Here is a 16803-nt window from a genome sequence, read left to right on the forward strand (position 1 = left end):
ATTTGTGATCAATGTACCAATGAAGTGTTCTCCCTTTAATAAAACACAGTTTCCATGTCAAATAACCTATGAGGTTGGTCACATGACTTTGGCACAAAATGTGTCACTAAGTAATGCAAAATACATTTTGTAAATGTGATGTGTCATATGGCTACAGGGCTGGTCTTAGATATTCAGGGGCCCTGTGTGGACCCCCATCGTGGCACCCCCTCCCCCGATCATCTTTCCCAGAGTCCTTTTGTCCACCTCCTTTACTTTGACACACTTTTTTCCTCCCCTGTGTAGTTCTGGTATATATCAAATAAACACCACAAGGAAACACAGCATTGAACATATAGATAAACTGAATATGACATACAAACCCTGTATTTGCACGTATAGAGTTAATATATAATACATGGAAACACAGCATTACAGGTATAGAGCAACTGAATAGCACATAAACTCAGCCTTGAATGTATAGATCAACTGAAAAATCCTAAGCAAACTCAGCATTGAAGGTATAGATCAAATAAAGATTGCATCCACATGACTTGCCCAGAACCCAGGTTGCACACATAGGACTCGCAAAACAATATATACAAAACACAAGTGTTGAGCACGGTAAAAAAAAGCGAATATGATATATAAGTATTACTTTCTTTGTTTTGAAGGAAGTGGATAAATATATTCCATGCGAGTCCATTGGTGTAAGCCTCAGGGGCAAAAACAGAGCAGAAAATAACATCTAGTTTAGATGGTTTTCAATAAATAGATGTAGATGAAAAAAGGATTTAATGATATGGAAGAGTAAATAATGAAGTTGGACCCTTGCCTGATATAGGAGCGATACGTTTGATATATTGCAGCCTCTTGTTGATATTATAGAGGTGTAGGGTCAGGCATGCAAAGGAGAGAAGAGGGGGGAGAAGAAATTATTTAAAAGAATGTTTAATAAAGCCTCTTAAAAACAATAGTATTGTGCCTTTCTATAATTCCCAAGGGAACTGCAATAACATGATTAATATGTATGATACAACACTTTGGCATATTAAAAAAAATCAATGCGGAAAGAATTAAACTTCATGTGTTCTAAATCAATTTCACATATATAAATAAAAACATTTCAGGGGTAATATGGCCTAGTTTTTTGGCTCAGACATGAGTGAAGCAAACTGGCCTTCCCTTACTATCCCTGTCAATCTACATAAGATGGACCAGATCTCCTATTTTCAGGGGGCAGGTCACATTCTGTACCAGTCCCCATTATTGTCCCATGAAAGTAATAAACAGTTGTTTAGTGTTTTGTAACTACCATTAGATATATTTACAATAGCCAATGACATTCCAAAACTCCCCTGTAGCCAATAAAACACTTAAAATAGTACCATCCAATAGCACCCCAAAAAAAAATCATCTGTGATACGGATATTCATAAACGTTATTATAGAAATAGTGTATGCCTCAAACAAAACATATATAGTTTTGTTTAAATTAATTATGGATACTTATATTTTTCAGTTTTCAGAACAGCATATGTTGCTGAATCATAAATAAAGCATTACAATGACCCCAGCTATCATTTGAAAAATATGGTCACATCTACCACCAGTGTCAAATTTTCCAGCACATTCCCGGACAACCAAGCGTCATCTGTCCCAATTACTGGGATTGCAGACAGCTCCACAGGCTCACTGCCAAAGTAACGCAATCTGATTTGTGTTTCGGTGAGAACTGCGCCTCGTTTAATTATTTCAGTAAGCAGCGACGGGCCTCTGCACAGTCATTTGGAGAGCATGTTCACAAAGTCCCATTGGATTCCCGCCTTATGGTGTGATTCCGGATTAAAATCACTGGCAAGCCAAGTTTGCTTCACTCTCACTGTCTCCATTTGGTTAACTTACCCAGTGGCTGCCTACTGACTTTAGCCAAACATCTGTGCCAAGTATGTGTCCATGTGTGCCAACTGCTACATGTTCATATGCATTAGAAGCTTGCATTCTATCTATTGTGATTTCCCCTTTGTGTGTGTGAGAGAGAAGTGTGCTAGACAATCTGAGTTATGCTGAAGTAATTACAAAGAATAGTGTATAAATAGTGTGTGGATTCTGCTTAAAAGGGCACCTTTCAGTAGGAAGGGACCTTTTTGGTAAACCTGAGCGCTTACTGAGTGAAGATAAATATCTTTATGTCTTTGCTTATAAATTGCTCTGTAATCGGTAACAGATGTTGCGAACAGGAATCCTAACGACCCACCAGATGGACATTTTAAAATGTAAAGGATGCATTAAAGACCCATCACGCAGGGCAGCAGTGATTGCAATGTAGGGCTTCCCTATACATTTCCTTATGATTTCTTTGGTTATTTGAGACACCTTCTCACCTTATGTTACGCAAGCTCCAGTGGGACAGTTTTTGCAGTAATCTGTTTAATTTCAGGATTCAAATTATCTGATATTCTCCACATTCTATTCACAGCTGATTCTCAAAACCTCACTGCCAAACTGAATCAGAGATACAAATCTCACCTTAGGATAGGGCAAGTGGGTAGACCAGTGCTGCATTATTCCTTAGGAAAACTAGGCAGGTGTCTAGAGGTGGTGGTTTTCTGAGTAATCTGGCACTGCAAACATTGGAAGAACCATTCAGAGCAGCAGGGTAAAGAAAGGAGCCAGACTGAATTAGGAGTATAAAATGTGTACGTGATAATACTTCCCAACCATCCTATTTTTCCAGCGTTTACAAGCATAAGGGATTATGGGACATTTGGGAAAGGTCAATCTGAAGCTGATTGCCAAAAGGGGTTTTTGGGTAAGGCTGGTGGGCAGTCACATCCACTAATCCCTCCTATCATATTGGAATATAGGGTGCTTTCCAAATCAAGACAAGTCAACTAATATATTTAGGGTCTTTTTTGCCATTTAAACTAGCTGTGTGTTCTTTTTGTAATTCCAGCATTAATGGTTTAAAAAAAAAAACAAAAAACAATGTGTTACAAATATGAATATGGTTTCAAAATTGTCTCAAAAAACAATAAATATTATTTGTGTGGGTACACTAAATGAGAAAGAGAAAAACATTGTTCTGGACCTGTGTTGTAAAATAGCCTTGGTCCTTAAGAGTTTAATATGTATTCTTCCAAAAAAAACAAGGAATTCTGCAGAGTCCCCCAGTACACTTGAAAAATAGACAACACAGAAACTTAAAGGGACCACACAGCTCTCAGATACATTGAAATGCATAAGCCTCACTCCTACTAGCTCAGCTCAATCAATATTCCATAATTTAAATTAAAAACAAATAGAAAAAAACAATTTTATAAAACTTGTTTTACAAGAATGTATATATATATGATAATGAATGCAACTATTTACACTTTATTAGAGAAAATGTACTTTAACTACATGTAACAAATGTTACCTGCAACAATGAAGAAAATTCTCGGTTCATCTGTTAATCTGCGTCCAGAGTGACTCATATCGGGTTAACGGTGTTTCTGGCATTAAATGATGTCAAGTAGGAAATAAACAATACAGATGGTTTCACAGTACTGCATTTTTCCAAATTATCAATTTATCTCAAATGCATTCTAAATGAGAGCTATTTCAACCGAAATGAATTCAGTGGACATCTTCAGAAAACGGCTCCATCGACAGTATAATAAGCTAATAAAGAAATACAATGAATTTTCCGGCCTAAGTATCCATTGAGATTTTTTTTTCCCTGCTGCTGGCCATTAGGGCAAATGTTTCTGGTCTGTGTTTAGCATATCAGATATTCAGTACCTGCAGTAGCTCATCAGATATATCATGTTGGTTTTCTGCACTCAATCACTGTGAGAGTACTTCGCGGAGTGGTAACATCTCAACCTACAAGCCTATGCAGAGTACTACTCTGCTGCTTGAACAGTGTATGTGAATACAATTGCCATTTGCACTCATAACTGAATGATGTAGGATGTAACACACTCTCTAATAAAGAAGATTAACAGATATGAACATGTCCAGTTACCTCCAGTTGTAGGAGGTTGCCTTTGTCATCTATGTGTTAGGGCTGGTCCTCTACCGGATTTGAAAGCATAACATGTCCACATGCGCATTAATGTTTAAAGGATTCTAGAAAATTAAACTTTAGTCTAATTGTTCTCCTCTGCTGCCTGTGCCGAGCTTCATGAGCATCTTGCACATGTGGCATTTTCAGCTCCACCAACATCCTTGCCAAAGCTTTGCATTTGGTTCCCATTGACTTCAATGAAACCTGCACTCACAAGCTGCGATGAGTTGCTATGTGAGTGTGCGTGTGTGTGTGATTCATACTGCGGCTGAATGTGAGTAAACTGAGACTAATTGGTAATATGACAAAATTATACTTTGCATAAACCCTGTGAAAAATGCACAAATATATCATAAAGAATTAACATCTTTAGACGTTATTGGAAATGATCAGCATACATGGGCAAATTGGTTCTTTTCTTCCATCACTATCTATGTATCTATTAATACACGTGGAATCTTATGTACTAGAATGTCATTTTAAGTTAACATTAATTCATTCTACTTCATAAAACAGAATAAATAAATCTTAATAATAAAGTATTAATAATAAAGCTAATAAAAGGTTCATGGCTGAGATTAGTTTACTATTCTTCCCAGTGGACAGATACTGGATTCTAAATCTTAGACGCCCCAAACTGTTCACCTCTTGTGCTCTGGGAGGATTATATTTAACTCAGTGCACAATTATCTGTAACGTAGGAGAAAAATCTTTACTCTAAAAGTAGACTGGACGTGAGTGGTAGCGGTAATGGTACTGCACAATGGAACAGTAAAATAAGTATAGCAAAGGAAAATCTTACCATATTGTTCCAAAAAAATTATTTTTGGAACTAATAAAGGGCATATTTTATGAAGGTGAAAATAAATATGCATGTGTTTGTATTCTACAGTCAGGTAGATTAGTAACAAAGCTAATTTCTCATGATCCTGTCTGTGTATGTCACAGACAACAATCATTATTAAAACACAGAAACAGGGTTTAGTTGTGCTATAATCTTAATATAACTTCACTGTCCTCCCAAAGTACCCATCAAACGCAAAAGTGACTGTTAATAACACATTCCATTTGAATCAATATAAAAAGTAATGAAATTTAATTTCTTAAGCGCCACACACATAACAGCTTAATAATACACGGTGTCATTTTGATTACAAAAATCCTAAAATTCTGTGATGTTTGTGGTCAACAAGGGTCAAGCAGGGCAACCCTATAATAGGTGTATGACATACTATATTTGGTACATTATATGGGCACGTTAGGGAGATTTTTTTTGTTTTTTTTGCATATATAGTAAAATTTTAATGTTTACATGGTAGATCTACTAAGGTTTATTTGCTTGGAATGAATATGTAAGAACAGATCCAACAAAAAATGAGTGATGGTAGATTGTAAATGCAATTTAGCTTATACAATATACTTAAGAGCAAATCTAAGCAAGCATCGAAATATATCTATATAGGTTTTACTCACTGGCAGAGATGCAATTCCGTTTCTTCTTCTTCAATACTCGAGTCCCAAGTACAAGAATCAATATATTGGCATCCATCTTCAATCAAGTCTTTTTCCATAAATGCTCTAAAAATAGAAGTTCACTTTCATATAACGTTCGTTCGTGCAGAATAAATTCAAACCTCGTTTTTTTTGAATATGGAAAAGCACGCCAACACTTCGCGCAAAGGTTTCGGTAAACTGTATGCTAGAATCAAAGATGTATCTGAAGGGCAGCTAGTTTTAACATTAAGAAAGCCAGAAATATGATATGCTTTTAGGATCATGTGATTTTTAGTGAATTACTGCAGCTGTAAGATGATCTTTTGCCACTGCACAAATAGGCTTCAGAATAACGATTATTCAGCCGGTTATGCCTACAAATGTTCATGATTTTATATTTGGGATTGCTTTAGAATAATTTTAATATAGTGATTGCTTAATAATAATCATTAAGCTGTGTTACAGCTACAAATATTCAATAATGTACAACATTTTCTTTTGCAAAATTATACTAGCTAAAAAAAAACCTTTTCTGCATCGTGAATAGAAACAATCCGTTCTTCCAACCTTCAAGAGCTCGACACCACAGACTTCTCCGCATGAAACATAGAATTTAATGGCATATGAGAATCGTTGAAACCATCTAGTCTGCCTATTTTTCCTGATGTAAAGACTCAAACCTTAATGAGTCCTTACATTACATCTATTATTTTATCATCCTCAAGCAAGCAGATTCTCGCCTTCTGGCTCGTTCCCCCACAACCTCCTAATAGACTATAAGTGTGTAAGTTCAGGGCCCTCATCTCCTTCTGTACCATGTTTTATGTCTAAACGTGTGTAAAGCGCTGGTGCAAAGATTTTTGCCACCTTAGGCCACCTTTTTGCCACCCTTTTTATCTTGCCCCCTTTGTGCCGTATACATATACCCCACCACTTTTATTGTTTTATTGTTACCTTAGCGGCCTTTATGTGCTAATTAAAAGATGTTCGCTGTGGCAAATTAAGAAGATAGCTTGTTATTGTCACAATAATCAATATTGAATACAACACTTTTCTAAACTAGCTAATTCTGGATATTTTATAGTTTTATATTTTATAGTAATTAAGCTTTTGGAACAAATCATTCAAAAAAGGAAAAATAGTAGATTTTAATTGTTAACATTTTTAACAATTTTTAATCATATGCAAAATATAACAGCATTATAGCAGCATTGCACATGTATCAACTGGCAACAATCAAATAAAATTAAATTAAAATATAAATGAAATGATATAAATCATTGTATCAAATGGTAAAATAAATAACAAAAACACAAAGTGACAAATACTTTGAGATAGCAGAGACACCAATGAGTAACATTCCAATATTTCTAACATCTCTTCTAAGATACAGTACAAGAAAAAAATGAATAAATATGTGTCAATAAATGAAAGTACAAAAGAACAAATCATAAAACAATAAAATAATTATAGCGCAAAACAACATATAACAGTGCAAACCTAAATACAATTAACAATGAAGTGCCAATCTTGATCTATGGGCTGTTCATGCATCATTTCACAAATACTTCCGTTGCTTTAGCATTAGCAGATTCCTTCAGCAATGTTTCAAAGTCAATATCGTGAGTAATGGCATTCTCATTAGAGAGCATGGCAATACCAACCTGTCTTTTTTTATTTTGAGGTTAGGGGTACAGCATAAGCATTGTTTTGAGGTTAGGGGACTGCGTAAACTTTATTCGGAGGTTAGGGAGACCGAATCTATTTTATTCTGAGGCTAGGGGACAGCATCAATTTTATTTTAAGGTTAGGAGACCACTATAAACTTTATTTTAAGTATAGGAGGACAGCATAACTTTTATTGAGGTTATGGGACAGCATAAATTAAATTCCGAGGTTAGGGAACAACATCACTTTTTTGAGGGGGGGGGCGCAGCATAAACCTTATTAAAACAACATTCACCTGGCCTGGCAACCTTTGAAAAGACAGACTAGGAAACCTATGTATAAAAAAAAAAAACTAGGTAACTTGTTGTAAATCCAGCCCAGCAGTTTACAGTCAACCAAACTGATGTGTCTCCTACTAGGATTGTGCAGGATCAAATTTGGGGCCAAATATGGCACAGACAATCTGTTTGAGTGTACTGACCAGTTGTTTGGGCCACAAATCGCACAGACCAGGTGTGTGGGGACTAAGATGGCACAGATAAACTGTTTGGGGAACAGGCAAACTGTGTGGGAGCAGTGGTAAGCTCTTTGGGGCAAAAATGGAACTGTTGCTAGCAGGGAGCTCCTCTGGCATCAACCGATGAAGGGCAGCTACTCTTCATTAGGTAATGCTAGAGGAGGCTCCTGCCGGCGACTAATAGATTTGCTCTTAAGGACCTTTAACTCCTGGAAGCCAATGGTGTCCTCTGTCCAAGTTTCGGTGTCAGGAGTTAAAGAGTGACTCTACTGGTCGCTGGCAGGGAGCTCCTCTGGCATCAACCAATGAAGAGCAGCTGCCCTTCATTGGTTGATACCAGAGGAGACCCCTGCCAGCGACCAGTAGAGTCACTCGTACAGACCTTTAACTCCTGAAGCTGGAAGGCCAATTGTCTATATTTATAGGGTGTTTCGAGGAAATAAATAATAAAAACAATGCATTTTAAAATCGGCAAACAGAGTCTTTGAAATTTGCTTATTTGGGTATGCTTAACCCGGGGTTGCACAGGAAACATTTTTCACTGATTGCTTTTATTATAAATCATACAACTTTACCAACTTTATGACCTAGAACCAGGGGTAGGCACCATCACTACTCATGGTGGACATTTACTGGGGTCTATGATGAACAATTTATTGGTGTTCTATGGACCTTCACAACTCTTGCCACAGACAATGGTGTCCTCGTATGGACACTTTGCCTGTTTGCAGATGTCAAGCCACCATCTACCCTTTGATGTCGTAAGGATGTTTTTCTCTACTTTTCCTTTGAACTACATTACCATGATTTATATGCACTTAAAAAGCATCATACTGACATCCAGTGGATTTTTGTAAAATGTCAATATGACAAAATAAAAAAACATTGAAAAATCCTTAACAACTATCTGCATGGCCAGACTAAGCAAGAATAGCAGTCCTGGCACACTCGTGCGTCAGATGGAATGCTTTCAGGTGCGGCCCCAGGTTGGATACACAGGGCTCCAGCAGGTAGCTTCACAGCTATATCAATAGTACAAGGGTATGATTGTAAGAACCGATTAAGGTATAATGATTGTAAACTTGCGAGCAGGGCTCTCTCCACCTAATCTATTGGTTTGTCTTAGTCGGTCAATTCTCACCTTGTCATACCCCTTGAATAGATGCATTGTATTAAGTTCTACGTAGATTGTTGGAGCTATATAAATAAAAGATAATAATAATAATAATAATGGAATTACAGTTCCAAGGGCACATTCTAATAATATTAAAAAAATATATAACATTATTATTATATAATGATTAGTAATATATAACATGAGAACACACTACAATATATAATTGGGTAAAGTTGTATTTTTTTTAAGTGCACTAAATAATTTAAGCACTCTATATGGTTATGTTAACCATAACATTTTAATTATATTAATTGTATAACTATGTTGATGTATTTTTGTTCAAATTACCAGCAACTATATTAAGCTATTTGAAAGATATATTGCATCTACCTTTAAAGTGTTAATTTTTGGGGGGAGAAAGGTAATTACATGTATTCTTTCCACTGTCAGAGTCAAGCATCTTTTAGTGGGAGGTGGTCTAACTTTTACATATACGTGCTCTCATTATTGTGAATTTTCAGAATGCCTCCAATAATAAATTACTTTCAGACACAAAATTAAAGGATAACAAACACATTTTATCATCAGTGCCCACTATGTAGGAGGTGAGAGTAGGTTCTCACCCTATTGAGAGTGTGCCTTGACGTGGCGGGTGAGCTTAATTATGCTTTGGCCAATTCATATAACCAAAACCTCTCATTTACATTATGTTTATATATTTGTTGCCAACTTTATTAGGGTAAGAAGCGCAGACAGTTTTTGTTTTTTGTATACATTGTACAGCCAATACACTGTTTTTTGCAGCATGCTTACACCTGTTTGGTAGGCCTCGTATTACACATTTGTATTATTTGAGCCTGTGACTAGCTTAGCGCACCGACATTTTTTCCTTTCCACATTTTATCATCAGCCTAGACATTACACATAGAAACCATGAAGGACACACACCTGCATTCCACTTATTAGTTTCACCAATGTTTGGTATTAGGTATGGTTAGTTCATTATGCAACTCTTAACATGTATGGAAAATCAATAAGTTGGGTGTAATGGTCCATACACCAATGCTATCCACTTACTGCAGTGATGCAGGAATTAAATGATTGAACCTTCTCAAGTTATAACATTTGATGATCATCCCCATTTTCCTGTACTGTACATAATTATGTATCAAAAAAGAATTCTGAAAATGGTGGAGCAATTAATACCTAACATCCCATGTTCCTTATTAAACCTCGTTTGTGTATTCAATAGCTAGCATGGCTTTGGACACTATTTGGCCTTCTCCTGAGTATAACCATTAAAGACACACGCCAGCCGTCACAGGCACTTTAATGCATATGATGGCTGTGCCCCCTTTAAATTAAGACATTGTCCTTTTTGCAGATGCATGGAGGCATTCAGCAGCTTTTTTATTTTGGTTTTTTTTTACAGCTTAATAATGCATATTTTGTACTTTAGTAATGTATGTTGCATAAAGTCATTTAGAATAGTAAACCATCCACTTGGCTCAAACTGAGATGCTATTCTATCAGAACCTCAAGTTCCATGGAATTCTAAAAATCATTTGTTATGTTGAATAAAATTGGAAAGAAGAAAGAAAAATAAACAGCAGTGTCAAGCAGTGCCTAACAATATGTTTTAGGTGGGAAGAGGTTCCAAGAATTTGAATGATAGCCTGAAATGTTTTCTAATTTAGGAAAGAGTACTTGATGCTTGATTTAAGGAGTACCTTTTTGATATTTTTAAAAAAATCGAAAAACATTCTATAACCACTTGCACGTTAAGTTGTGACAGAACTAAGATGTAAATATGTTACTTTTAAAAGCTATGTCTACTTTCAGATACGGTAAATAGAGCAAGTACAGTAATTCTAATTAACCATGTGACTGTGAGCCAAATAAATCAAATCATTAAACAGAATTCAAAGCGAATGAGAAGAATATGTATATTCTAATTTCTAAAGGAAAATAAAAGTGTTTTGTATAAAGAGGAATTCTGGTGCAAAATCGCTTTCTGCTTTTTAACAGAACAGGACTATGCGGAGAATGGAAAAGAGATCTAAAATTGTAGCCAAATAGCAGGCAGAATACTTTTTTTTACATTTTCTTTAAATCCACATCATATATGTCATTGTAGGCAGCCCAAATATAAGACTATTTGTTGGAACTGTCCTAGCATATTCAGGACTATTGGTAGCTGTTCATCCAAGTATAAATAAACTAGTATGTGAAACCCACTCAGCAAAACTACTGATACTACCGCAAAGGTACGTATTGGCAAATACACACAGACATCTACAACAATGTAGGAATACAATATTACACGCAGGCAATATCATGGATATATTAATTTGTTCTTTCTGCCCATTTGGCAGGCTAGTTAATAGTAAAATCCACTTATGTCCTCGTGACTTTAATTGTATTGCTGCTAAAACATATTGCTTCTATTAAATTAGATTGCATGGCATGTAAAGGTAATTCCAGTTTTACTATGTCAGCCTTTCATTTGACTGTCCAATAAACTGCATTAGCTGCACGTTAAGATAGATGTTGGCTGAAATTACATGCTTTATAAACACAAGAAAAATGTAGGAGCATGCAATCATTTTGCATTAATGAAATCAAAGTCCATTAGTTACAAACATGTAAAATTGCAAATGCTTAGACGCAAAAGGTTCACGCCAGTCAGCAGCAATTATGTTACTTCGAAAGTCTTTAGTCACTTGAAAAAAGTGTAATATATTGTATATTAACTTATGATAGTTTACAAAAATGTATTGCTATGTGCCTTCAACAAATCGCGCCCCAGTAAGGCTAGGTTTCCACTTGGGTTTTTGTCCGGCGTTTTTTTCTTGATGAAAAACGCCAGGAAAACTGCCAAGAAAACTGCCACTGCATTTACCTGCGTTTTGGCGTTTTTTCTGCAGTTTTTTCTGGCGTTTTAGCCTTTCTGTGGAAATTGCTTTTTTTGACCTTAGGCAGTTTTTCCAGCCTTTACAAGTTAGAAGTTTCACCCTGCTAAAAGGGATTAGAGTAAATGGCAAGTATCTGCCCTCTCCTGATGTCATTTACTTGGTAGACCCTTTTGTCTCTTTTCTGTGGTTTGTAAGGCATGCTTTATTCCGAATGTCTGCTCCTCTGGGAAGATTGGCCCCAAATGATGGTGCAAATTGTTTGCTGTTGCTTTTGGCACGCAGGATCCAGTTGATGTGTTGGGTATGTTTGTTTGTAATGGCATGTTTGTTCCAAATGGTGTAAAATTCAATATGAACCAGTCCAGGACTTTGTTTTGTGTGAAACTGTTTGTTTCCAGCCTATTTCTCGTAGGACACACAGATACTGGGTCCATCCTCTGCATTGTAACTGTGGAAAAAACGCCATAAAAAACGCCAAGGCAATAAACCCACATGGCTTTTTCATGGCGTTTTTTCTCTCCCATAGACTTCTATTGGAGAAAAACGCCAAGATTTCTTGCAAAAAACGCCAGAGTGTCAACATGCTGCGATTTTGAAAAACTGCCACAGAGCCCAAAAAAGCAGAAAAACGCCAAAGAGGACTGAAAAAACGCCAAACAGAAAAACGCCAAGTGGATATGGCATTTTGCGATTTCCTATTGAAGAACAGCTAACATCTGGCTGCAGCCGTTTTTCATAAAAAAAAAACGCCAGGTGGCGCTATTGGCGTTTTTATGGGCGTTTTTAGCAAAAAAAAAAAAAACAAGTGGAAATCTAGCCTAAACGTGTTATTATAGATGTTATAGTTACTCATTCCGTGACAAAGCTCTCCGTAAAATTAGCCATATAGACCTATACTATGCGGAGAAAAGTATTGGGACACTTGACTATTAGCCCCCACTAATACCTCCTAAAAACAGGTTTAGGTTTATTACATTTGTAAAGGCAAAGAAAAAAAAATCGGGCTAGTTTTTCAGAGAGATTTTTGATTTTCTACAGAAAATCATATATGTGGAAAAATGCAACAGAGTTACATTTTCATACAAAAAAATGCAGAATTGTAAAGAACGAAAATAATAAATATAGTGTGATCCATTCATAATGGATCATTAATCCACAGTGGGAAGGAAGCCATCTTTATGTGAGAATATGAATCTGTATTTACATAAAATCCAAACCAAGCATACATAATATTATATTTAAAAAACAGCTTGGTAATACCATTCTATGGCTAAAATTCAAAAATAACATACATTTATTATCCACACTAAATCAAGAAATATCATATGAAATGGTATCACTTGAAAGTCCTGTCTAAAAATTGAGAGAATGTATTATGTATATAGATGTGTCAGTGTGTGATGTTAGAGTGCATGTATATATATATACACTCACTGGCCACTATATTAGGTACACCTGTTCAATTGCTTGGTAACACAAATAGCTAATCAGCCAATCGCATGGCAGCAACTCAATGCATTTATACATGTGGATGTGGTCAAGACAACTTGCTGAAATTCAAACCAAGCATCAGAAAAATAGGAAGAAAAGGGATTTCAGTGACTTTGAACGTTGCACGGCTGTTGGTGCCAGACGGGCTGGTCTGAGTATTTCAGAAACTGCTGATCTACTGGGATTTTCACGCACAGCCATCTCTAGGGTTTTTCAGAGAATGGTCAGAAAAAGAGAAAATATCCAGTGAGCGGCAGTGGTGTGAACGAAAATGCCTTGTTGATGTCAGAGGAGAATGGGCAGACTGGCTTCAAAGGACAGAAGGGTAACAGCAACTCAAATAACCACTCGTTACAACCAAGCTATGCAGAATACCATCTCTGGACGCACAACTCCTCAAACTTTGAACCAGATGCGCTACAGCAGCAGAAGGCCACACCTCAGGAAACTGAGGCTACAATTCGCACAGACTCACCAAAATTAGAAGAAAATCTGGAAGAACGTTGCCTGGTCTAATGAGTCTCAATTCCAGCTACAACATTCAGATGTCAGGGTCAGACTTTGGCGTGAACAACATGAAAGCATGAATCCATCCTGCCTTATATCAACGATTCAGACTGGTGGTGGTGGTGTAATGGTGTGGGGGACATTCTCATGGCACAGTTTGGGTCCCTTAGTACCAATTGAGCATTGTTGAAATGTGACAGGCTACCTGAGTATTGTTGCTGACCATGTCCATCCCTTTATGACCACAAGGTACCCATCTTCTGATGGCCCCTTCCAGCAGGATAATGCATCATGTCACAAAGCTCACATCATCTCAAACTGGTTTCTTGAACATGACAATGAGTTCACTGTACTGCAATGGTCTCAATCCAATAGAGCACCTTTGAGATGTGGTGGAACGGGAGATTTGCATCATGGATGTGCAGTTGACAAATCTGCAGCAACTGTGTGATGCCATCATGTCCATATGGACCAAAACTTCTGAGGAATGTTTCCAGCACTTTGTAGAAAGTATGCTACGAAGAATGAAGGCAGCTCTGAAGGCAAAAGGGGGTCCAACCTGGTACTAGCAAGAGCAAAGTGTACCTAATAAAGTGGCCAGTGAGTGTATGTTTGTAAGGGTATAGTGTTAGAGTATGTGTATGAGCCATTTGGAATTATTTGGTTTTCTGCATTGTTTATAAAATGTGATTTGATCTACATCCAAGTCAAATGTATAGACAGACACAATGTCCTTAATCTAATAAAACACAAACTATAATCCTTTATGTCTTTATTGAACATACCCATTAAGCATTCAAGGTGCTGGTGGTCAAAGTAACTGAACCTTTGGATTTAATTACTGGAGAAAGCTCCTTTGGCAGCAATAACCTCAAACAAGCACTTCAGGAAGCTGCAGAGAAGATGAATTTTGGTAAATTATTCCTTACAGAACTGCTTAACCTCAGCCAGATTCCTAGGATGTCTGGTGTGAAGGGCTCTTTTGAGGTCATTCCACAGCATCTCTAATGGGTTGAAGTCCGGGCTCTGACTGGGTCACTCGAAAAGGTGGATTTTTTTAAGCAGCTCCAAAAGCCAGCTTTACTTCAATGTTGTGGGTCACTGTCCTACTGCGTCACCCAACTTTCGTTGAGCTTCAGCCGACGAATAGCCACCCTGACATTATCCTGTATGATACCTTGATTAACTTAGGAACTTCATTGTTCCCTCAATGGCAAGCTGTCCAGGCACCTGAGGCAGTGAAGCAGCCCCAAATCATGATGCTCCCTCCACCATATGATGTTTTCATAGGGGTATGCGGAGCCCTTTTTACACCATATGTAGTACGGTGTGTTCTCCCCGAACAATTCAACCTTAGTTTCATCAGTCCATAAAACGTTTTTCCAGTTGCATTGTGTAGTGTCAAGGTGCCCTTTGGTAAACATCAGACAACAGCAATGTTATTTTTGGAGGGCAGCAGCTTCTTTCCAGAGTCTGCGTATGTGGTGTCCTGCCATGGACTCCATGCCTGTTCAAAGTTTTGCATATAGTAGACTCATGAACAGAGATGTAAACTAGTTTTAATGATTCCTTCAAGCCTTTAGTTGTTACTCAAGTGGTTTTTTTTTATCTCATTGAGCATTCTGCGTAGAGCCTTTGGAGTCATCTTGGCTGTGTGCCCACATCTAGGGGGAGTAGCCAAAGTACGAAATTGTCTCCATTTATAAACAATGTATCTGGCTGCGCACTGATGAATGTGTAAACTACTTTATAACCCTTTCCAGCTTTATGCAAATCAACAATTTTTGATGTTAGGACTTCTGAGATTTATTTTTTGGTGAGGTGTGGTTCACATCAGCAGATGAGAATAGCGAACTCAAAATGTTTGAGTGTTTTTTGTTTTTAATGTCAAAGCAGCTCTAAAACACTCACCTCCAATCCTGTTTCATTGATTGGACTTGCTAACGCCTGACTCCAATTAGCTTTTGGTGAAAGGATTATCCTAGGGGTTTACAACCCACACTGTAAAATGTTTAAATGATGGGTTTAAGATGAACAATTTGTCTATTAACATTTATTATTGTAACTTAGATGAAGATCATATTTTAAGACACGTTTATCCATCAAGCTGGTAATCCCAAAGGGTTGCTTATTTTTTCTTGCCACTGTATATGTAACTGCATGACGTTAGAGTGGGTGTGTGTTTAAGTATGTATATATGTGCAAGTAAATTGTGTTAGTGTGTGTATATGTATGTATGCAGAAGTGTAGAGCTGCCCCTTACCATCACCATACCCATCCACATCATAATTCACTCCCATCCCCACCATAATCATTCCCCCAACCACCATATTGCACCAAAATCATTCCATTCCTTTTCATAACATCTTATCCTCTCCACACCCACCCAGTGTTATTTCTCCCATCATATTCACACCCTCCTCTAGCATGCCCCCCTTTACATTTGTGCAAAGCTTTCTTCTCCCCTAACTTACCCAACCTCGGCCTCTGGATTTGGCAGTCTGCCTCTAAATCAGTGTGGTCTTGCTCTGCGCGTCTCTTTCCAGCTGCTTGATAGTTCTTGCCATCAAGGAAGTCGATTCATTTAGATAACATAGATCTAAAAACTGGTAGTTGCAGGATTCATTACTTTCTTTTAGACACTTTCTGCTCTATAACCCATGCTATCCAAAAAAAGGAGAGGCATCTTCTATGGACATCATGGTCTTCCTGGTTGCCTTGGCTACAGTTGACACCTTACAGGCTGTATCTTTTTCATTAAAAGGGATAGGTTTTTACTCCTTTTCAATATATTCAGCATCCATTCAGGAGGTTTCTAGTTGTATTCCTATTCTTCCAAAATCATTGATGAGGAAGCCTTGTGCACAGTAAAACCCTGTATTCCCTTAAAGGAAGGTAAAATAAATGCAGACTTCTTGCTGTGGAAGAACCTAAGATGATCACAGAAAAAATAGCAGAAACCAGCTTAACTACTTCCTCTACTAGAAGGAAAAAAAGGGAGGTTGTTCAAAAAATCTTTAGGAGATGGAAAAGCAGACTGAAGTGCTCAAAGCAGACTCCTA

Source organism: Spea bombifrons, chromosome 2 (assembly GCF_027358695.1).
Source record: "Spea bombifrons isolate aSpeBom1 chromosome 2, aSpeBom1.2.pri, whole genome shotgun sequence".
Lineage (NCBI taxonomy): Eukaryota > Metazoa > Chordata > Amphibia > Anura > Pelobatidae > Spea > Spea bombifrons.